Raw genomic sequence first — 20,930 nt, forward strand, 5'->3', positions numbered from 1 at the left:
CAGTAGTTGATCACCACTTCCAGTAATTAAATGCTAATTAAATGTTTTCTTAAGTAAAAAGGTGCCAAGTGATGAATTTGCTAAATAACTAAGAGATCTTTATACTAAATAAGTGATGTGGAGTGGTAATTAAATGATAGTCCTCTCTAGGGTTAGTTAAAAAGAGAACAATCTTTCAGAAACAACAGAGAGGTTACTACAGCAGCCCGTTTCAGCACCAAGGAGAGTTACAAAGGAAGTGTTATTACATCAGGTCTTGTCTGACTGTTGCCTTCCATCCTATGCAGTTCAGAGCTCTTAGGGCAGTCTTGGTGGGAGGGAGAACTCTCTAGGCCTTAAAGGGTCAAGATTGGTTCATATCATAATCATAGATTTAGAACTGGAAGGGAATCTTCTGATTATCTAGTTGAACCCCCTTATTTTAAAGTTAAGAAAACTGACCAAGAGAGACAAAATATTTTGCCCAAGGTCACATGGATATTTTGATGGGTGTACTACCTCAATCTTATTTTGAATAGCAAGTCCTGGAAAAAAAATGCTTTTAAAGAGGATTTAAATGAAGTTCCTCTGGTTGCAAATCTAGCCCTCTTTCCTTTGCACCATTCTGCTCCTCCAGAAAGCCTAGTTCTATTAGGCCTGAGATATCTTCCTCATCCAATCAGAAACCTTTGTTATCCATGTCCAAAAGCAGAGCTATATCTCCTGGATAAGTTTAGAATTGGTTCAGGGAGCTATGTGTCTGCTCTTAACTTGGTCCCTGAGGTAGAAGATCCTATGTCAGCGGAAGAGATCCCCATCTCTTTCCCTTCCCATCCTTGTTAGTACAGTACTTCTCTATCTGTGTTGGGGCATTGGCCATCCTCATAAGCTGAGTGGCTGAAATGTTGGTTAAACAATTAATTGCCTAAGTCCCAGCTCCAAAGATCTGTCATTTACTTTGTGGAGGTTGGGGACAGGACAATGCCAGCTTTGGTTTATATTTCCACTGAGAAGTACATGCTCATTCACTTTCAGGACATGCCAAGCACAGGGTATTGCCTCAGTTTTCTTTTGAACAGCAAGTAGTAGAGTAAATACTTTTAGAAAAGGTTTACAGCAGAAAAGGTGGAGGGGGATCTAAGGCCCAAACTTATAGCCCCGTGTCTTTTCTGTCAAGAAACCATCTCTTAACTGTGATGATGACTCATTGCTTTTAACCAGCTCTCACCATGATTAACTGGATTTCTAACAGATGGTAACCAATATATCTGAGCTTTAGGGTTGTGTGGTAGATGGAAAAGCAGCTGACACTCTATGTTTTTAGAATTTCATTTTATATCACTCTAGGCATACCTGTGAAGCCTAACACTGAAGCCAGATCCCTAAATCATTTTATTGTTTTCATCAAATATTTTAAATGCACAAGAATTTCTTCTTTCATCCACTCAACAATCAACATTCCTCAGAGTAAGGGCAGAAGTCAAAACTACTTTGGCTACTTTTAAGGGAGTTAGCCTATCTCCCTGGCAGAGGAAATCCAGTCCTGGGATTACCTGTATAGGAAACAAGTCTTCCCTAGCCACCTTGTACGAATGGAGGCCAGAGGCAGTGTGATGTCTGGGACCACTGGCCTGGGAGTCAGGAGGTAAAGATCCTAGTACTGCCTCTTCCATTTACCACCTATATTACCACTTTGGATAAACAAGTCATTTAATTAAGATCATCCTCAGTTTCTCCCACCTATAAAATCATAGGACTGGAGTAGATGATTTCTCAAGAACCTTCCAGTTCTGACAGTCATTTCAGATCTTTCAGCTTTAGATTTCTCATTTGGAAAATATGGACAACTATTTGTAACTTCCTACCTCACAGGGGTATCGGGAGGAAAATGTTGTTTAAATCACAAAGCATTAGATGTTTTTTTGTCACACATTATTCCATTCCAGGTATTCCAATTATTATTTGAGTCCTAGAATTCCATGCCAGGCTTCTAGGGAGGTTATTATAACAGAAAAACACTGATTTCTTCCCCCTACTCTGACATAAGGATACCACAGCATTAGATCCAGAGCTATACATTGAAGAGGTATTTTCTCCTTCATTCATCCTAGATGGATATGATTAGCAGAGAATATTGTGGGCTAGGGACAGAGGGAAAGCAGATGTAACCAGCATAGGACCATAGGATTTAGATTTGTAATAGTACTTAGAGATCACATTATACAGAGAAGAAACTGAGGTCCAGGGAGAAGTCAATTGCCTAATATTGCACAAGTGGTAAAAAGAAAAATTAATATTTGAGCTCAAAGGCTTGTGGCCCATGTTTTGTTCTCTTTCTACCATATCATGGTTAGGATCTGATGAAATTGCATAGTTTAACCAAGCATTTTTTTCCTTTGATTTTCATTTACAAATTTACCTACCTGGGGAGTTTGCATACACCCAGGATATCTGGGGACCACTATTCTCATGACTGATTTGATCTAAACTGCACATATGGCCATTCAAGACCATATCCTTTCTTGTCCTCAGTGTACAGAGTATCATTATCTGCCACTGATGTCTTCCTCTGATATTTCATCATTCAACACCAGGGACTCTGGATTTTCTAAAGAAATGACAATGGCATATAGGCTCTGCCTGATCCTACCAAACTAGAAATCAATCAATCAATCAGAAAGCATTTATTAAGCAACTACTACACACCAGTCACTGTATTAAGGGGCATAGAAAGTGAGCATAGAAACACAATAAAACAATTGTTACTGTCAAGAAGCTTTGATTCTGTGTCTACCATTGGAATATGAATCTTTTGTCTGAGATTCAGTGTAACTCGGTATAGAAATACCAGAAAATGATGAGCCTTTTATTCCTAAAAGAACTGACAAATATTACTATTGAGTTATTGTCACTGATCTTTGAAATCTTTTGGAAAACTGGAAAGGTACTCCTGGAGAGGTACTAGCTGTATGACCCTGAGCAAGTCACTTAATCCTGTTTGCCTAAGTTTCCTCATCTGTAAAATAAGCTGGAGAAGGAAATGGCAGACCACTCCAGTATCTTTGCCAAGAAAATCACAGTTGGGATCATGAAGAGTCAGACACAGCTGAAACAACTGAACAACAACAAATCCCAGAATTAGAGAGGGAAAAAATGCCATCCTAATATCTAAAAGAAAAAAAAATAGAGAATGCAGTCTAAAAACTATAGGTCAGTGAGCTTACTTCAATTCTTAACAAAATTCTAGGACATAGTGTACATTTAGAAAAAATAGAGTATTCTAGACTTACCTCATTTCTTTTTTTTTGCATGTGTGTGTGTGTGTGTGTGTGTGTGTGTGTGTGACAGTTATTAAGGTAGTATATAAGGAGAATAATTTAAAAAAGATTATCTATATTTTAAGAAAAGATCTGATACAATTTCTCATACAATTCTTGTGTGGAAAAAGAGGAATCTGGTCTAGAGGACTGGACAATTAGATTGATTCAGAAGACTGAATAGTCATATCCAAAGAGTAGTCACTTATGGTTTTATAGCAAATGGGAAGGAAGTCTGCAGTGGGTGATCCCAATAATCTTGCCTTAGCCTTGTACTATGTAAAATGTAAATAACTTGGACAAATGCAAAAATGATACGTTTATCAAATGTGGAGATGGCGCAAAGCAGTGTCATATAACTAAGATACTGAATGACAGTCACAATTCATTAAGATCACAAAAGGCTAGAATGGTGGTATCAAACTCAAATAGAAAAATAGGGGCTACTAATCCTTGCATAAGGATACCTGATGACTGCATATTGCCTTACTTTAAATATGTAGTATTATCTATGCTTTACTATATTTTTGTTTGTTTTGATAAATATTTCCCAATTACATTCTGATCTGGTTCAGGCTACACTCTGGAGTGTCTGTGTGCTGCATTTGACACCTCTGGGCTACCACACTGTACTGGATCTATAAGATGAAATTTAATAGGGAAAAATAAAGTCTTATTCTTAGGTTCAAAAATCAATTCTACAAGTGCAAGACTGAAGAGGAATATCTAAATAGCAGTTCATATGAACAAGATGAGGGGATTTTCATGGATAACAAGATTCAACAATATGATCCGAATGCCAAGAAAATAATACTATCTTAAACTGGCCTAAGAAAGGAACAGTGCCCAAGTCTAGGGAGGTCAGACCACACCAATAAACCAATCAGTTAGTTAATTATTCAAAAACATTTCTTAAGTGCCAACTCTTTGTAGTAGACACTAGGAATAAAACAAGGAATGGGATTCTTGTCCTTTTAGAGTTAGATGCTAGTGTTACTAGTGATAAAGGAGTGTTGCTGGTGGTGGTGGTGGTCATAGTGATAGTAAAAACATGTTGCCATATAAATACATAACAGAAATTTATACAGAAAATACAAAGTAATTGTGTGGCACTAACAACTGGAGGAATCAGGAAAGGCCTCTTGAATGAGATGGCATTTGAACTGAGCCTCAAATAGAGCTAGAGGCTTCTAAGAGGTAGAATTAAGGAAGGAAGGCATTCTAGGTTGGGCAGAGGCTGAAGATGGATTGTCACATACAGGGACAAATATGACAATTCAGTTGCAATGTAAAGTGTGTGAGGGGAATAATGTGTAATTAGCCTGGAAATACAAGCTAAAGCCATAGTGTGAAGGACCTTAAATACTAAACAGAGAAATTTCTATCTTATATTAGGGTCTGGATTAGGGTGGGTGTGGTGTGAATGGAGAGAAGGGGACAACTAGGTTGGAGGTAGAATCACTGAGACTTGACAATTGATTGAATAGGGGGACCAAGTGAGAAGAAATAATTAAGGGGCATTCCTTGACTGACAGTTGAAGTGGCTAGTTCAGTTTTAAGCACATTTTAGGAAGCACACTGATAAGCTGGACACTGTCTAGAGAAAGTAAACGAGGGGAACAAAAAATCTTTAGCTCATGGCTTTTATGAATCAATTGAAAGAATTATCAATGCTTAGCCTGGAGTTGAGTAGATTTATGAAGGCTATGTTCAAGCATTTGAAGAGCTGCTGTGGAGAATAAGGATTAAATTTGTTTTGGTTAACCCCAGACAGTAGAATAAGAAGCAGGTTGTGAAAGTTACAAAGAATTGAATTTTGGTGCAGAGTAATGAAACACTTCCTGATTGTTATTAGAGGTATCTAGAAGTGGAGTGGGTTGCCTCCTCTTTTCTCTCAACATACTCTGTCAGTGATCTTATTAGCTCCCATAAAGTTAGCTTTCATTTCTATGCCCACAGCTCACAAATCCACATATCCAGCCCTCCTTCTCTTTGGAACACTAATCTAATATCTCCAACATCCTGCTAAACATCACATTGATAGGCATCTCAAATTAAATATGACCCAAACAGAATTCATTATCTCTCCCCTTGAATCTACCCTTCCTCCTAACTTCACATTTCTTTTGTGGGCAGCATCATTCTTGCCACCAAGGTTTACAATCTAACAGTCATCCTTGACCCTTCACTCTTCCTCACACTCCATATCCAATTACTTTCCATTTTGTCCATCTTACTTCTTTAACAACTTTCCTATCTTTCCCTTTCCCTTTATTCATGCAGCTAACACTCTAGTCCAGTTCCTCACCACTCATCATGTCTATTATTGCAAAAACTTTCTAACTGATCTCCTCACATATAACCTCTCCTCCTTTCCAATCCATCTTCCATGAGTTCCTCAATTGATACTTTTTTGGTATTTATTTAGTATTTTATTTTTCCCTAGTTACATGTAAAAACAATTTTTGACATTCATTTTTAAAACTTTGAGTTTCAAATTTAAGTTCCAAATTCTCTTCCTTCCTTCCCACACCCCCTCATTGAGGAGGCAAGCAATTCAATACAGGTTATACATGTGTAGTCATGTAAAACATATCCATAATAGTCATGTTATGAAAGAAAAACTCAAGAAAAATAAAGAAAGTAAAACAAAATATGCTTCAATCTGTATTCTGACACCATCAGTTTTTTCTCTGGGGATGGATAGCATTTTTCATCCTAAGTCCTTCAGAGTTGCCTTGAATCACTATATTACTGATAATAGCTAAGTCATTCACAGCTGATCATCTTACAATATTGCTGTTACTTTGTACACAGTATATCTCACTTTACATTAGCCCATGCAAGCCTTTCCAGGTTTTTCTGAGAGCATCCTGCTCATTATTTCTTATAGTACAATAATATTCCATCATAATCACATACCACATTTTATTCAGCCATTCTCCAGTTGATGGGCATTCTCTTAATTTATAATTCTTTACTCCCATAAAAGAGCTGCTATAAATATTTTGGAGCATATAGGTCCTTTTCTTTTTTTTTTATCTCTTTTAGAAAACAGATGTAGTGGTGGTATTGTTATGTCAAAGGGCATGCCTGGTTTCATAGCCTTTTAGGCATAGTTTCAAATTCCTCTACAGACTGGTTGAATCAGTTCACAACTCCACCAATGGCACATTAATGTCTTATTTTTCCCACATCCCCTCCAACATTGGCCATTTACCTCTTCTTTCCTATTAGTCAATCTAATACACATGATGTGGTACCTCATAATTATTTTGATTTACTTTTCTCTAGTCAATAGTGAGTTGGAATATTTTTTCATACGGCTATAAATACCTTTGATTACTTCATCTGAAAACTGATCATATCTTTTGATCATTTATTAATTGGAGAATGGCTCTCATTTTTACAAATTTGACTCAGTTCTCTATATGTTTGAAAAATGAGGCCTTTTATCAGAGAAACTTGCTTCAAAATATTTTTCACAGTTACTACTGTTAACTATTTCCCTCCATCCTATTTCCCCATCTTCATTTATTCTATTCTCTCTCCTTTCACCCTGTCCCTCCTCAAAAGTGTTCTGCTTCTGACTATCCCCTGTCCAAATCTGCCCTCCCTTCTATCACCCTGTCCCTTCCCTTATCCCCTTCCCCTCCTACTTTCCTGTAGGGTAAGATAGATTCCTATATCCAATTGCCTGTGTGTATGTTATTCCCTCTTTGAGCCAATTCTAATACGATTAAGGTTCACTCACTTCCTCTCACATCTCCCTTCTTTTCCTCCACTCCTTCTCTGTAAAAGCTTTTCCTTGCCTCTTTTACGGGAAATAATTTACCCCATTTTACCTCTCCCTTTCTCTTTCTCCTAGTACATTCCTCTCTCACCTCCTAATTTTATTTTTTTAGATATCATCCCTTCATATTCAACTCTGCCCATATATACTCCTTCAAACTAACCTAACAATGAGAAAGGTCTTATGAGTTACAAATATCATCTTCCCATATAGGAATGTAAACATTTTAACCTTATTAAGTCCCTTATGAGTTCTCTTTCCTGTTTACCTTTTTATGCTTCTCTTGAGTCTTGTATTTGAAAGTCAAATTTTCTATGCAGCTCTGGTCTTTTCATCAAGAATGCTTGAAAGTCCTCCATCTAATTGAATATCCATTTTTCCCCTTGAAGAATCATACTCAGTTTTGCTGGGTAGGTGATTCTTGGTTGTAATTCTAGCTCCTTTGCCCTCCAGAATATTGTATTCCAAGCCCTATGATCATTTAATGTAGAAGCTGCTAAATCTTGTGTTATCCTGAGTGTGGCTCCATGATACTTAAATTGTTTCTTTCTGGCTGCTTGCAATATTTTCTCCTTGACCTGGGAACTCTTGAATTTGGCTCTAATATTCCTGGGAATTTTCATTTTGTGATATCTTTCAAGAGGTGGTTGGTGGATTCTTTCAATTTCTATTTTACCCTCTAGTTCTAGAATATCAGGACAGTTTTCCTTGACAATTATTTATTTATTTTAGGCAATTGGGGTTAAGTGACTTGCCCAGGGTAACACAGCTAGTAAGTGTTATGTGTCTGAGGCCACATTTGAATTCAGGTTCTCCTGACTGCAGGGCCGATGCTCTATCTACTGTGCCACCTAGCTGCCTTGATAATTTCTTGAAAGGTTTCGTCTAGGTTCTTTTTTTTTTTTTTGATCATGGCTTTCAGGTAGAGCAATATTTTTTAAATTATTTCTCCTGGATCTATTTTGCAGGTCAGTTGTTTTTCCAAAAAGATATTTCACATTCTCTTCTGTTTTGGTTTTTTTTTATTCTTTTGGTCTTGTTTTATGATTTCTTGATTTCTCATAAAGCCATTAGCGTCCATTTGATCCATTCTAATTTTTAAGGAATTATTTTCTTCAGTGTACTTTTGTACTTCCTTTTCTATTTGGCCAATTCTGCTTTTTAAGGTAGTCTTTTCTCATTGGCCTTTTGGACCTCTTCTGTCATTTGGCCTAGTCTGTTTTTTTAAGGTATTATTTTCTTCAGTATTATTTTTTTATGTGTGTGTCTCTTTTACCAAGCTGTAGACTCTTTTCTCATGATTTTCTTGCATCACTCTTATTTTTCTTCCCAATTTGACTTCTACTTCTCTTACTTGATTTTCAAAATCCTTTTTGAGCTCTTCCATGATCTGAGACCAATTCATATTTTTCTTGGAGGCTTTGGATATAGGAGCTTTGACCCTGTTTTCTTCTTCTGAGCATGTGTTTTGATCTTCCTTGTTACCATAATAACTTTCTATAATCAGAGTTTTTCCCATTGTTTGCTCATTTTCCCAGCCTATTACTTGACTTTTAACTGTTTGTTAAATAGGGCTCTGCTTCTAGGGTGGAGGGCACACTGTCCCAAGCTTCAGGGGTTTTGTTCAGCTGTTTTCACAGATACTCTAGGGACCTGTAAATTTTTGGTTCTCCTAAGGTGGTATGATCTAAGGACAAGTGTTTACTACTCTCCTGGCCTGTACTTGGGTCTGTGAGCAACCACAAGCACTCTTTTGTGCCCTGGAACTGTGAGGAGGGTCCCCCCTCCACTGTGGCTACAAGCTCTGGTGTGCTTGTGCTTTCTCACCTTGGGACTGCCATGCAGGACTGGGGACACACATTTGAGTATGGGCAAAGTAACAGATGTTAATGTTAGCAAAAAGACTCCTGTAATCTCCTTCTGACCAGTTGTTCAACCTACTTTCCATCTGTGGTCTGAGAGCTCTGAAAGCAGTCACTGTTCCTGCTGCTGCTGATTCACTCAGTCCCAAACCCTTCTCCTGGTTTTCTGTGGCCTAGGCTGTGCTCCTCTCTTCCCCTAGTGCAACAGACCTTTCCTGTCTACCTTCCAGGTTGTCTTTGGCTGGAAATTTGTTTCACTCCATCTTCTGGGGGGTTCTGCTGCTCTAAAATTTGTTTAGAGTCATTTTTAAAGGTACTTGGAGGGGTTTAGGGGAGAGCTCAGGCAAATTTCTGCCTTTACTCTACCAGCATGGCTCTGCCTCAGCCAGCAGATACTTTTAGAGGGAAGACCTGAACACACTGCTTTCCTGCTCAAGAAGTCTTAGGGGATTTCCCACTTCCTTTAAGGTAAAATACAAACTTCACTCAATTCAAGTCTATCTCCTAAAAGAACATGTCCAGATTGCCCCAATTGTTAGTGCTTCAATAGGACTTATTATGTTTTGCCCTGTATTTACTTATCTGTGAACATGTTTTTCCCTAACCATGCCCCCGCCCCCAGTCGAATGTAACCTCCTACTTGGTAGTTCTTAGGATTCAGTTTCCTCATGTTGAAAACGAGGGGCTTTGATTAGATAACCTCTGATGTCCTTCCAGTTCTAAATTTGTGCTCATATGATATCCCAATACTTTAAGCGACTTGTGGTCTAAGCCCCCAAGATTTTAGGAAGGCCAAACAAAGATGCCATTGCCTAGACTTGCATGAGAAAATTGCTTGTATGAAGATTTCACACATAAGCATAGCTTCAGAAGTCTCTTTGGAAGATTGAACATAGCTTAATGATAGCCACTGAGACACATAAACAGAGTTGGAGAGACCTATGCTCTGCAAGCCAGTCTTGCCCTCAATAAATACAAACAATTCTTTATTATTTGGTGGTGGGTGAAATCAAATGGAATAAAAACTATGCTTAGTGTACATACCTCTCAGTTCCCAAGAATTCTGAAACTTTCTGCTATCTATCTTTATACTTTCAAACTACTGAAACTACAATTTTTTATCTGAGCATTTCTTCTGCTAGTTAAAAGGGCCACAGGCAAGTTGATATCCATCTTTCCCCACTACCTCTTTATACTTGATTCCTTTAGCAAGCACTTTTCAAATGCTAGGGTCCTATCTGGGGACCCATCATTCCTCTTGGGACAAAAGTAGTTTTATGTTTTTGTTAACTATATGAAGTTTTGGGAAATGTTAAAACATTTTACCCTTTAGGATGACTATGCTACAGTCATCTGAGACAATGCTAATTTCATCTGAAAGATCTGTGATTGGAAAGTGCGGTTTCTCTTAAAGAATATACACAGCCTAGAGAAGCTAATAATAGCAATAGCTCACATTCATGTAGGGCTAGAAGGTTTGCAAAGTGCTTTACAAACATGATCTCACATGACCTTCATAAGAATCCTGAGAGTTGGTGCTACTATTATTCCTATTTTATGTATAGCAAGTGCTTAACAAATGTTGATTGACTATTTTGTTCTTAGTTACCTGGCATATCTTAACCAGAATGCTTCTTTCTCCAATAAAACCTGGGAGGTTTCAGTTCTTACAGTTTTCTATGGGTACTTCTCAGGGCTCTTTGGACAACAGAAATTTAACAAAAATTACAGATTTAATGCTATATCAATAAAACTATCAGATAGATATTTAATAGAATTAGACACAACAATAACATTCAGAACAAAAAAAATCTAGGCTGTCAGAGGAAATATTGAAAAAAGTAGAAACAGAGGAATAGCAATTATGGACTTCAAATTATTCTGCGAAATAGTAATCATCAAAACTATTGAGTAAAATAGAAAAGTAGATAAGTGGAACAAACGACGTGGAAGAATCAAAAACAATTTAACTCAATAACCCAGTGTTCAATAAATCTACAGATATAAATTACATGGGGAAGAGCTCCTTATTTTACATTTGCTTGGAAAACTGGAAAGCAGGTTGGCAAAAATCAGGTCTAGATGAACATCTTATAACAAATACCACAGTAAACTAAAAATGTATACACAACTTCAACTTACAGGTCACAACATAAAAACAAATAGAAAAGAACCAGATCAGGTACTTTCACATTTATGAATAGGAGGAATATTCTTAACCAAAAAAGTTATAGAAGCAATCACAAAATGATAAAATAGATCATTTTAAGGAATTAAAAAGATTTTGCTTTTATAAAGTGAATGCCACTAGGATTGGAAGAGAAATTATCCATTGTGGGGGGAGGATCTTTGTATCAAATACAACTAACAAGGTTCTGATATCCAAGACATACCAGAACTAACACAAATGTATATGGTCAATAACTATCCCCAAAGAATAAATGGCAATAGGATATTAACAAATGGTTCTCAAGAAAGAATCTTAATTATATGAAAGACTTATTTAAATCACCAATGATAAAAGAAATACAAATCAAAGCAATTCTAAGGATTCACCCTACACTTAGAAAGTTGACAAAAGTGGCAAAAGATGGGAATAGTCAACACTAGAGCAACTGTGGAAAGAAGGTACACTAACTTTGACTGTTGGCAGAGTTGTGAATTGGTCTGATCATTCTGGAAAGCAATTTAGAATTATGCTTAAAAAGTCACTAAAATGTGCATACCCTTTGATCCAGAGATTCCACTGCTAAACATGTACTAAAAGAAGACCAAATACAGAAATAAAGTCCCATAAATACCAACATATTCTTAGCATCACTTTTTTTTAATGGTGGCAAAGAACCAGAAGCAAAATGAATTCCCATTAACTGGGGAATGGCCAAAAAAGTTCTAGTACATGAATATAATAGAATATTACAATGCTGTAAGAAATGATGAATATAACGAATTCAGAAGAAGGATGTGTAGCCAGAATGGCTGCTTGAATAGAGGCAGGGAACCCAATTCTGAAACACCCACTCAGCAAAAACCTAAAAATCATTCCAGATAGAGTAACAATCAAGAAGTTCAGTAAAAAAAACCCAAAACTATAGTTCATTCTTCCACACTAGAATTGCATAAAAAGGCAGACAGAAGCCCACAGCCAATAGGAAAGAAAGATGTCACAAAAGCCAGCACCAGTTATTGAAAACAAAATGATAGCTTTCCACTGAGACTGGAGACATCAGTGGCTTGAAAAGCTCTATCTATGGATGAAGTAAGAATGGAAGGCTTCCATGACAAAGTCCTAGAGTGGTTGGTAACCTATAGCAGGGACCTTAGGAACAACTAGAAAGGCACTCACCAGTTCAGGCATGGCAGCACTCAGACTGGGATACTCAGGTCCAAGGCCTCCAAGCTCCCTAGCACTCTAAGATACCATATAGAAGTCTCTGAAAATTTAGCACTCTGAACCTCCAAATAGGACAAAATCCTTTTATCAAGGGGATTTGTTAGGTAAAGTTTGAATTCAGTCAAAGGGCCACACTTGAGGACCTAGAGGGCCACATGTGGCCTGGAGGCTGCAGGTTCCCCACCCCTAAATCAAACAGGGCTATCAGCCCACCTAAAATGGAAGCAATGGGTGGCCACTTGCCTTAGCACAAAGCTGCACTTGAGGAAGTAAGGCTAGAGAGATGAGTGAGCACAAGAAAACTAGACTACAATAAAGATTTATAAGAGATTGAGACATAACTCAAAAGCCAACCTAAAAGGAGAGAATAACTCCATAGCAACTTTAAGAAGACTCAAAGGAAAAAATAAATTTTCCACAAGGACAGGGATATTGAAGAGAAATGAAGCAAGACATAAACAATGAAATAAAAGCTTTGTAGGAAAAACTTGGAGGGAGAATAAATAGCTTAGAACAGAAGGTGGCAAACCTTATCCAAGTAACAGGTTCCTTTAAAATTAGAATAGATCAAACAGAAATCAAGCGAATCCATGGGACATTGAGAGATATTAGAACTCAAGGGTGGGGGGATTGGTAATGATGTCAAAAGGGAAAGAAGAATGTTGAGAGCCACTGAAACATGTTTTTCAAAGGTTAATAGCCTTCTTTTTGGTCTCCCTGATTCAGGTTTTTCACCACTCCAATCCATCTTCCACCTAGCTGCCATGGTGATCTTCCTAAAGTACAGGTCTGACTATATCACTCCCCTACTCAAAAACTCCAGTGATTCTCTACTACCCCCAGGATCAAATATAAAATTCTTTTCAGTTTTAAAACCCATCACAGCATGTCCCTTTCTTGCCTTGCCAATCGTCTGACACTTTATCCCTCTCCATGTACTCTACGATCCAGCAGGACTAGCCTCCTTGCACAGAATGCTCCATCACTGGACTCCATGCTTTTTCACTGGCTGCCACTTGTGTCTGGAATGCTCTCCTTCCTTATCTCCACCTCCTGGACCCTTGGCTTCTTTCAAATATCAGCTAAAATCCCAACTTCTGCGAGGAGCCTGCCCTGGGCAGTCTCCTTCTAATGCCTTCCTCCCGAGATTATCTCCCACTTAGACTGTATATATAGCTTGTGTGTACATAGTAGCTTACATGTTGTCTTCCTCCTTAGGATGTGAGCTCCTTGAGAGGAGGGACCCCGTTTTTGTCTTTCTTTGTATCCCTAGTGTTTAGCATAGTGCATGGCACTCAATAAATAATAAATGCTTCTTGACTTGACAGAGATGTACAGAGGAACCTGGTTCAGATCCTGCCTCTGAGTCTGTCACATAGGACCTCTAGGCCTCAACTTATTTTTTTCTGTAAAAGAAAGAGAGGGTTGGACCAGACTGGCTCCGAAGTTCCTTCTAGCTCTGAGTCTATGATCCTAATGGCAACCTGGCACATGCTATATTGATATATTTTATTTACATTTATACATGACTTTTTGATTCACAGCAGTAGTCTTGACTTTGTATTTTCTTTTTTTTTTTCCCTTAAAAGTCACACATGGAGTGGGGCAGGTAGGTGGCACAGTGGATAGAGCACTGGCCCTGGATTCAGGAGGACCTGAGTTCAAATTCTGTCTCAGACACTTGACACTTACTAGCTGTGTGACCCTAGGCAAGTCACTTAACCCCATTGCCTAGCCAAAAAAAAAAAAAAAAGGTCTACACATGGAAAATCCTTTGGGGAAAAATGGTTTGTCTAGGGACCTCTCATCTTGTTAAGTCATTATTATCCCCAATCTCTTGGGATATTCTTGGAGTCTTTCTCAAGTTACATCAACATCATGTATTCTTTGTCCTGCATACCTACTTCTGGGCCCCAGAATGGATTTCCCAGGAATGTGTTTTTATGATCACTTCAGTGGGTCACATAGCACAGTGGAGAGGGAGCTGGTCTTAAAGCCACGATAACCTGGGATCATGTCCCACTTTCACATGCTCTATGTGGCCCTGGGCAAATCATATAACTTTTCAGCACTCTAGGCAATCATATAAGACAAATTGGCTTAGAGAAGGTGCTGGATTTTGAAGGTACAGGGGCTTTCCTCCTCAGGGAGATCCCCATGTTAACGACCCACAAGCCCATCCATTATTATGTTAGAATGTATGAACTTTAAAGGCCTAAAAGAGTTAAGGAAGTTCTTTCGAAAGCCTTATGTATTCCCATGGAATAGCTTTATGTTCTGGCTGAATTGGGTTCATTATTTTTTAAAAATCATATCTGTCTACTGCTAAGGAAATGTCTCAGTCTATTTTTCTCATGGTTTGACTTCTTCAATTATATAACATCTCCCCCAACCCCACCCCCAAAATAATCAGGGATAAAATTCTGCGTGCTGATTCACACCACATACTTCTTTGTGAAATTCTCCTGTCTGATGAGGATTTCTCCTGCTCCCTAAGATTCCTAAAAAAGTGCCCTTTTCTAATAATGATGGCTTCTACTGGGAGAGTGCATTGACATTTATCCTCTACAAAAAGCCTATCCAAATGCCTCCTCACAGAGTAAAGATGGCCCTGAGTTCTTGAAGGCTCCCTTAGCAGAGCCCAAGCTCTTTCAGGTCCTATCCATTTGAAAAAGGCTTTATGTATGAGTCTGGCAATAACACACATATATTTTTCTCTTACTTATCCTGTGAAATAAACAATGCAAGTCTTAACTGGTCTCATTTTACAGATAAGAAATTGAGGCTCAGAGAAGGTCAAAACATACCAATGGACCATATAGTGCAGGGTTCTTAACTTGATGTCTATGAACTTAAAAAAATTGATAACTACATTTCTATATTATTGGCTTTCTTTGTAATCTGACACATTTAACTTTCATATTTAAAAACATCATTTGAAGAACAGATTCAGAAGCTTCACCAGATTAAAGGGGTGCATGATACAAAAAAAAAAAGGTTAAAGCCTCTTAATTTAGCTAGCTAAGTGGCAGAAATAGAATGTGAATCTGATTGATTCCCAATCTCGTGCTATTTCTGCTATCACGTATTACCTCTCTGACCCACTAGATAGCTGTGTGCTAGAATAATTCATGTACACACTCCAATCCAGCCCAACCAAACTGTTTGTCATTCTTAGTATCTTGCTGTATATTTTTCTATTTGCCTGTGTCGTTCTTCATGCCGTGGAGTGGTCTGCTCCCCTGCCCATCCTCCTCTCTGCCTGAGGTGGAGTAATTAGAAACATATCAGAAAGCGAAGTGAATAGATAGCCAGAAGAGCAGGTTTGGATACCAGCTCTGTGTCCTACTACCTACGTGACTTTAAGCAAGTCCCCTACCTTCTCTCTACATCTCAGCTTCCTCATTTGTAAAATGAGGGGGTTGGACTTGGCCTCTAAGACCCCTTCGAGCTTTAAATATATGGTCTTATGATTCCACTGGAAACCTCAGGGGAATCAGCCAAATATGACACCAGAGAGGATGTTAAACAAATATCCCTAAACCCAGCATCAGTACCCAACTAACTGGGATTCAACCAAGATTTACTTTAAAGTATTTTTCTTTGGAAAGAAAATGAACAAGGAGGAGATGATACTCGGTATGCATGACATAGAGATGTTTCCTTTCCATAGGCTTGAATGATCTATGATTCACATGGACTAGAAACTCCTTCCACCAATGCAGGCATCTCTCTCTCATACATGTGTGTGTACATGCATGTATATGTGTGTACGCACATACACACGTGCACACACACACACACACACACACACAGAAGATCCAGCAATACCAGCCTCCTTGCTGTCCCTCACACAAAATGCTCCATCTCTGGACCTCATGGAACACTGGAAAAGAGCACTGTATTGGGGATGTTCAGGACATGGTTCTACTATTTATTTCTTGTGTGATCCTCCAGTTTCCTCCTCTACAAAATGATGGAGTTGAGGTCCCCTCCAGCTCTACTAACATGATTTTATGATGAAATTACAGCGGAGTAATAAAAGCAAATGTAGATGATAATTAAAAACAATTATTCTGTTCAATAAAAGCCACTGACCAATTGCTTGTCCTTGAAAAAAAAAATAAATGTTTGACTTCAAGCATATGAAAAATTCCAAAATTGTGGCCTGGTGCCGGACACCATCATGACCAGCAGCAATAAGCAATGGGGCCACTGGGGACCCTTGTGATGGCTTCTGGGCTTTCCAGTGCTGCAATGGCATTGAGGTCATTGGAATTCTTAGGATTTTCTTAGCAAAAATAACACCAAAAGTAAGAACCCCACAGTAATAAGCAGAATTTCAATTAGGCCAAGGACAGCATAGGAAATAATGAAATAAGTTCTCAGGGCATGTTCTCCCCTAATCTTTTCTGGAGTGACAATTATTCAGTTTGTAGCATAATCTGGCTTTTCTCACCATTACACAAGATCTCCGTGCCTCCAAAAGCTGTCAATACTGAAATCAGACACTCTTCCCTAATACCATAAAAATAGATTCAATTTGATATACATCAAGGTAATTTCAGAAGCAATTTCTACATTTCAAGAGCAAGCATTGCTTAAGTTTTTATAAACATTCATCAAAATGATTTCACAGGGCGTGCTAAGAGGTATCTGATGCATTCCAGGGTTAGCAGAAAAAAAAAATTCTGTATCTTTTCTGTGGTATATCTGATGAGGCAGCACCAAATATTCTGACAGAATCTAGAAACTTCACTTGATTCAAATGCTTGTAGAGTGTCTTAATGATCACACCAAATCAGCCATTGGATTTAAAACTTTTTCCCAACCATCGCCAGTAAATTGAATCAAGACAATTTTTCACTTGGGTAGGCTGACTCTGGTTCCTTCAGACACCTAATTCAATTGGACAGAATTTTCTTTCATCTTCTTCTCCCACACTGCTTTTTTGGTGTTGTACTCAAGCTGATCCTGGTCTTGGAGTGGAGGGTTGGGGAGCAGGGATGGTTTTTTTTCTTTGTCTGTGCAACCTCAGGACTCAGGACAGTGCCTTGTGCATAGCAGGTGTTTAATAAATGCTTAATAAGTACATTTTGTGCTCTAGTGCAATGTTGATTTTTTACTCTGAGATCCTAGACTTTGAAGAGTCTCTTCAGAGCAAGAAATTTTGAAGTCATATACTTAAAGATGCTGTGGGAAGGGGGGCTTAATCTCTTCTTTCCCCCCTTTTGTGCTCAGTGCCTGGCTGCTTAATTGGGGAAAAGCCACTTGAAATTCCAGGATCACACTTTATGGCTATAAAAAAATAGCCAGGGATTCTTTGCAGCCCAAGTCCTCCCTGGAAATTTCCCCAAATCCATTCACAAATGCCCCCTGGGTCTGGAGTTTAGTCCTTGGCTATGCAGTTCTTGGAGCAAGGGATGTCAGCTAACTAAGGGGCTTATATACCCTTGTCCTCATGTGATATCCCTTCCTCCACCTTCCACAAACCTTTTGACTGACAAAGCAGGGAGTATTTCACATATGAGACAACTGAAGTTCAGAGTGATTTAATGACTTGTCCAAATAAATAACCAAAGCAAACAAACATCTCATACAGATTGTCTGGGTCATGAAAATCATGGCTAATCCAACCCTTCTTTCTTTTCCCTTCACATAGCTCCTTTATTTTTTGTCTTCTCTACATTCTTCTCAATCCCCTCCTACCCAGCTGCTGAAAGTGCCTGTATGACCTTGACCAAGTCACTGAACTTAGTTCTTCATCTGCCAATTAGATGGCCTCTAAAGTCCCTTCCAACTCCAGATCTATGTGCCTCTAAGTCTACCCACATACTCTCCTGCCACTTAATTTCATTCTCTGAAATTCAAGCTAACAAGCACTTACTAAGTCACTTGGCTTGGCACTCCTGAGACCATACAGACTCCTCTTTACCCAGTCATTTTCCACTCTGCTTCTGTGAACATACCCCCTCTCCACCTTTCTGTCTCTTGATCTGAAAACTACAATCAAATCAATACCTCTATTGCCAATAGAAAAGGTCCATTAGTGGATTACACTGTTATTCCATTTACTAGCCAGAGCATAACTCTTTTCTGCGGCCACTGCTCTCTCACAGTTGTTGTCTTTTCATTTGACTGTAAGCTCCTTGAGTACAGGCACCGCTTTGCTATGGTCTGTCTAGTCTAAGCACTTGGCACAGTGACTAGTACATGGCAAATGCTTAATAAACGCCATTTATTCATGTACCTACTATATGTCAAGCACTGTGCTAGGGATTGGAGATCAAAGACAAAATGAACACAGTCCCTGCCCTCAAGGAGTTTACACTCTAGCAGGTGGGTAGACAGAAATCATAAGCATCTGTATAAGGCATCTGAAGATAAGGGAGAGAGCCCTAACATCTGGAAAGGCTTTCTGGAGGACATAAGAGAATCATGGCATAAGAGATTGGAAGGGACCTTACCAGTCCCCCGAGATGTGAAAATGGAAGTTCAAAGAGGCTATATGACTTGCTTTGGGGCACACATGATAGTAAGGTACGAAGTAAGTATTCAAACTGAGGCCTTGAGACTTGAATTTAGGGTTCTTTCCATGGCACCACACAGATGACACACAAGTTGAGTAAAAATAAGCTCCTTATAATTTTTTGGAATTTGAAAACGTGATAGTGTTATGCACACTGACGTTATTATCATTATTCTGGCCAAACAAGCAGAATAATTAGGCCTAAGTCCAGCTAACCTCAGGCCATCCAATGGGAACTAAGAGTAGGTCAAAACTCCAGCCAACAAGGAATTAAGTTGGATATACTGAGCCAAATATTAAAAGGTCCCGTCGGGGTGCTTGCTCTCCTATTCCCTCTGTTCACTGCTACTCTGAGGACAGAGGCCCTCAGGAAGGACTAGCTCAGGCCAGCACAGACTGGCTCCAGAGGGCAGCCCAAGGACAGCTAGGGACTGGACATCCGGTGGACACCAGGACAAATGAGAAGCCAGAAGGGGTGGGAGTGGGACAGGAAAAGGAGTTTTTGTTTATATATAAAACGAATACATAATACAAACTCCTCTGATTGACATTAAAAGCCCTTCACAATCTGGCTCCCATCTATCTTTCTAAGCTGATTACACATCACTCCCTCTTACACATACTAAATTCACTGTAGCCCAGAATGCAACATTCTACTTCCAAACTCCATAGCTTTGCCTAAGTGGGGCTTCCCCCCCCCCCAAGACTCTGAAACCTCAGGCTCAAAGTTCCACTCAAGTGGCACCTCCTCCAAGAAGTCTTTCCTGATGCTCTTAATAGTTATTACTCTCTCCCCAAAGATGACTTTGTATTTATTATGTAAATATGTTTAATGTACTTATCTCTGTACATGTCACTCCCACTGAGGACAGGGACTATTTGCTTTTTATTTTGTATGCATAGCACCCAGCACAATGCCTGGCAAAGAAGATCTTGAAGAAATAATAACTGGCATTTATATAGCTTTTAAGGTTTACGAAGCACTTTACATATATCATCTCATCAACAACCCAATGAAATAGGGGTTATTATTATCACCTCTATTTTGTAGATGGGAAAACTAAGATCAGGAGAGGTCAAATGACTCGCACAGGGTCACACAGTTAATAAATATCTGAGGCAACTCTGACTCCAAGTCCAAGGCTCTATTCACTATATCACCTACTATGCCATCACATGCCAACCTGTCCTCCAAATGTTTGTTGAATTGGAAACAATTGAAGGAAAGAGATTTCCCTTTCTAGGAAGCTTGGGAAAATGTGTCATCACACAAATAGATTCCTAAGATATCTCACATCTTTGTTCCATCTATTAACACCAACCTAGGTGGACCTATTACTCAATAGACTCCTTTTCAACATGGGCTCATGATCAGTCACTTAATCAATGGGCACCTTAGTTTTCTCCCCTGTGAAATGGATCATGATACCTGCATTACCTAACTCACAGGATGGTTGAGAGGAAAGTGCTTTGTAAGTGATAAAGTGATATAGAAAGGGGAGTTATTATGATTATTTTTGTTGTTATATCATTTTAGTTATGTCTGACTCTTTGTGATCCCATTTGAGGTTTTCTTGGCAAAGACACTGGAGTGGTTTGCCATTTCCTTCTCTAGCTCATTCTCTGGATGAAGAAACTGAGGCAAACAGGGGTGCACTGATTTTCCCAGGGTCACCCTCTGAGGCTGGATTTGAACTCACAGAGATGAGTCTTCTTGACTCCAGGTCCAGCACTCTGTCCACTGTGCCACTTAGCTAACTATTATGTATTAACTAAAGCTAATAATTATCATGCTGTAATTATTATAATTGTTTCATTCAGGTCAAAGCCTGGTGAAAAACATTAATTGACAGGTATTTAACACTTACTTTCACAGGAATGAGAAGACCTAAGGGTACGATTTCTCACGCTAGTTTCCTCATAATATTCCTCAGATGGGAAGGTTTTAAATCTCAGTCTCACCGCCACCACCAGAAGAACACTGGGTCTTTTTGAGAATGTCCTTCAGTAGGTGTAACATAATGCTGCCCATGGGAAGGAGACCCCGGGCTGTTGG

General features: G+C 38.9%; 1 protein-coding gene across 9 annotated transcripts in view; it reads right to left on the minus strand.

Annotated features, from left to right (window-relative positions):
- Positions 1–20,930, minus strand: part of PTPRT (protein tyrosine phosphatase receptor type T) — a 1,323,147-nt gene that overhangs the window by 130,982 nt on the left and 1,171,235 nt on the right. The gene's annotated exons all lie outside the window — the stretch shown is intronic.

Source organism: Phascolarctos cinereus, unplaced genomic scaffold, assembly GCF_003287225.1.
Source record: "Phascolarctos cinereus isolate Bilbo 61053 unplaced genomic scaffold, phaCin_HiC Scaffold_2;HRSCAF=192, whole genome shotgun sequence".
In the NCBI taxonomy this organism is placed as follows: Eukaryota; Metazoa; Chordata; class Mammalia; order Diprotodontia; family Phascolarctidae; genus Phascolarctos; species Phascolarctos cinereus.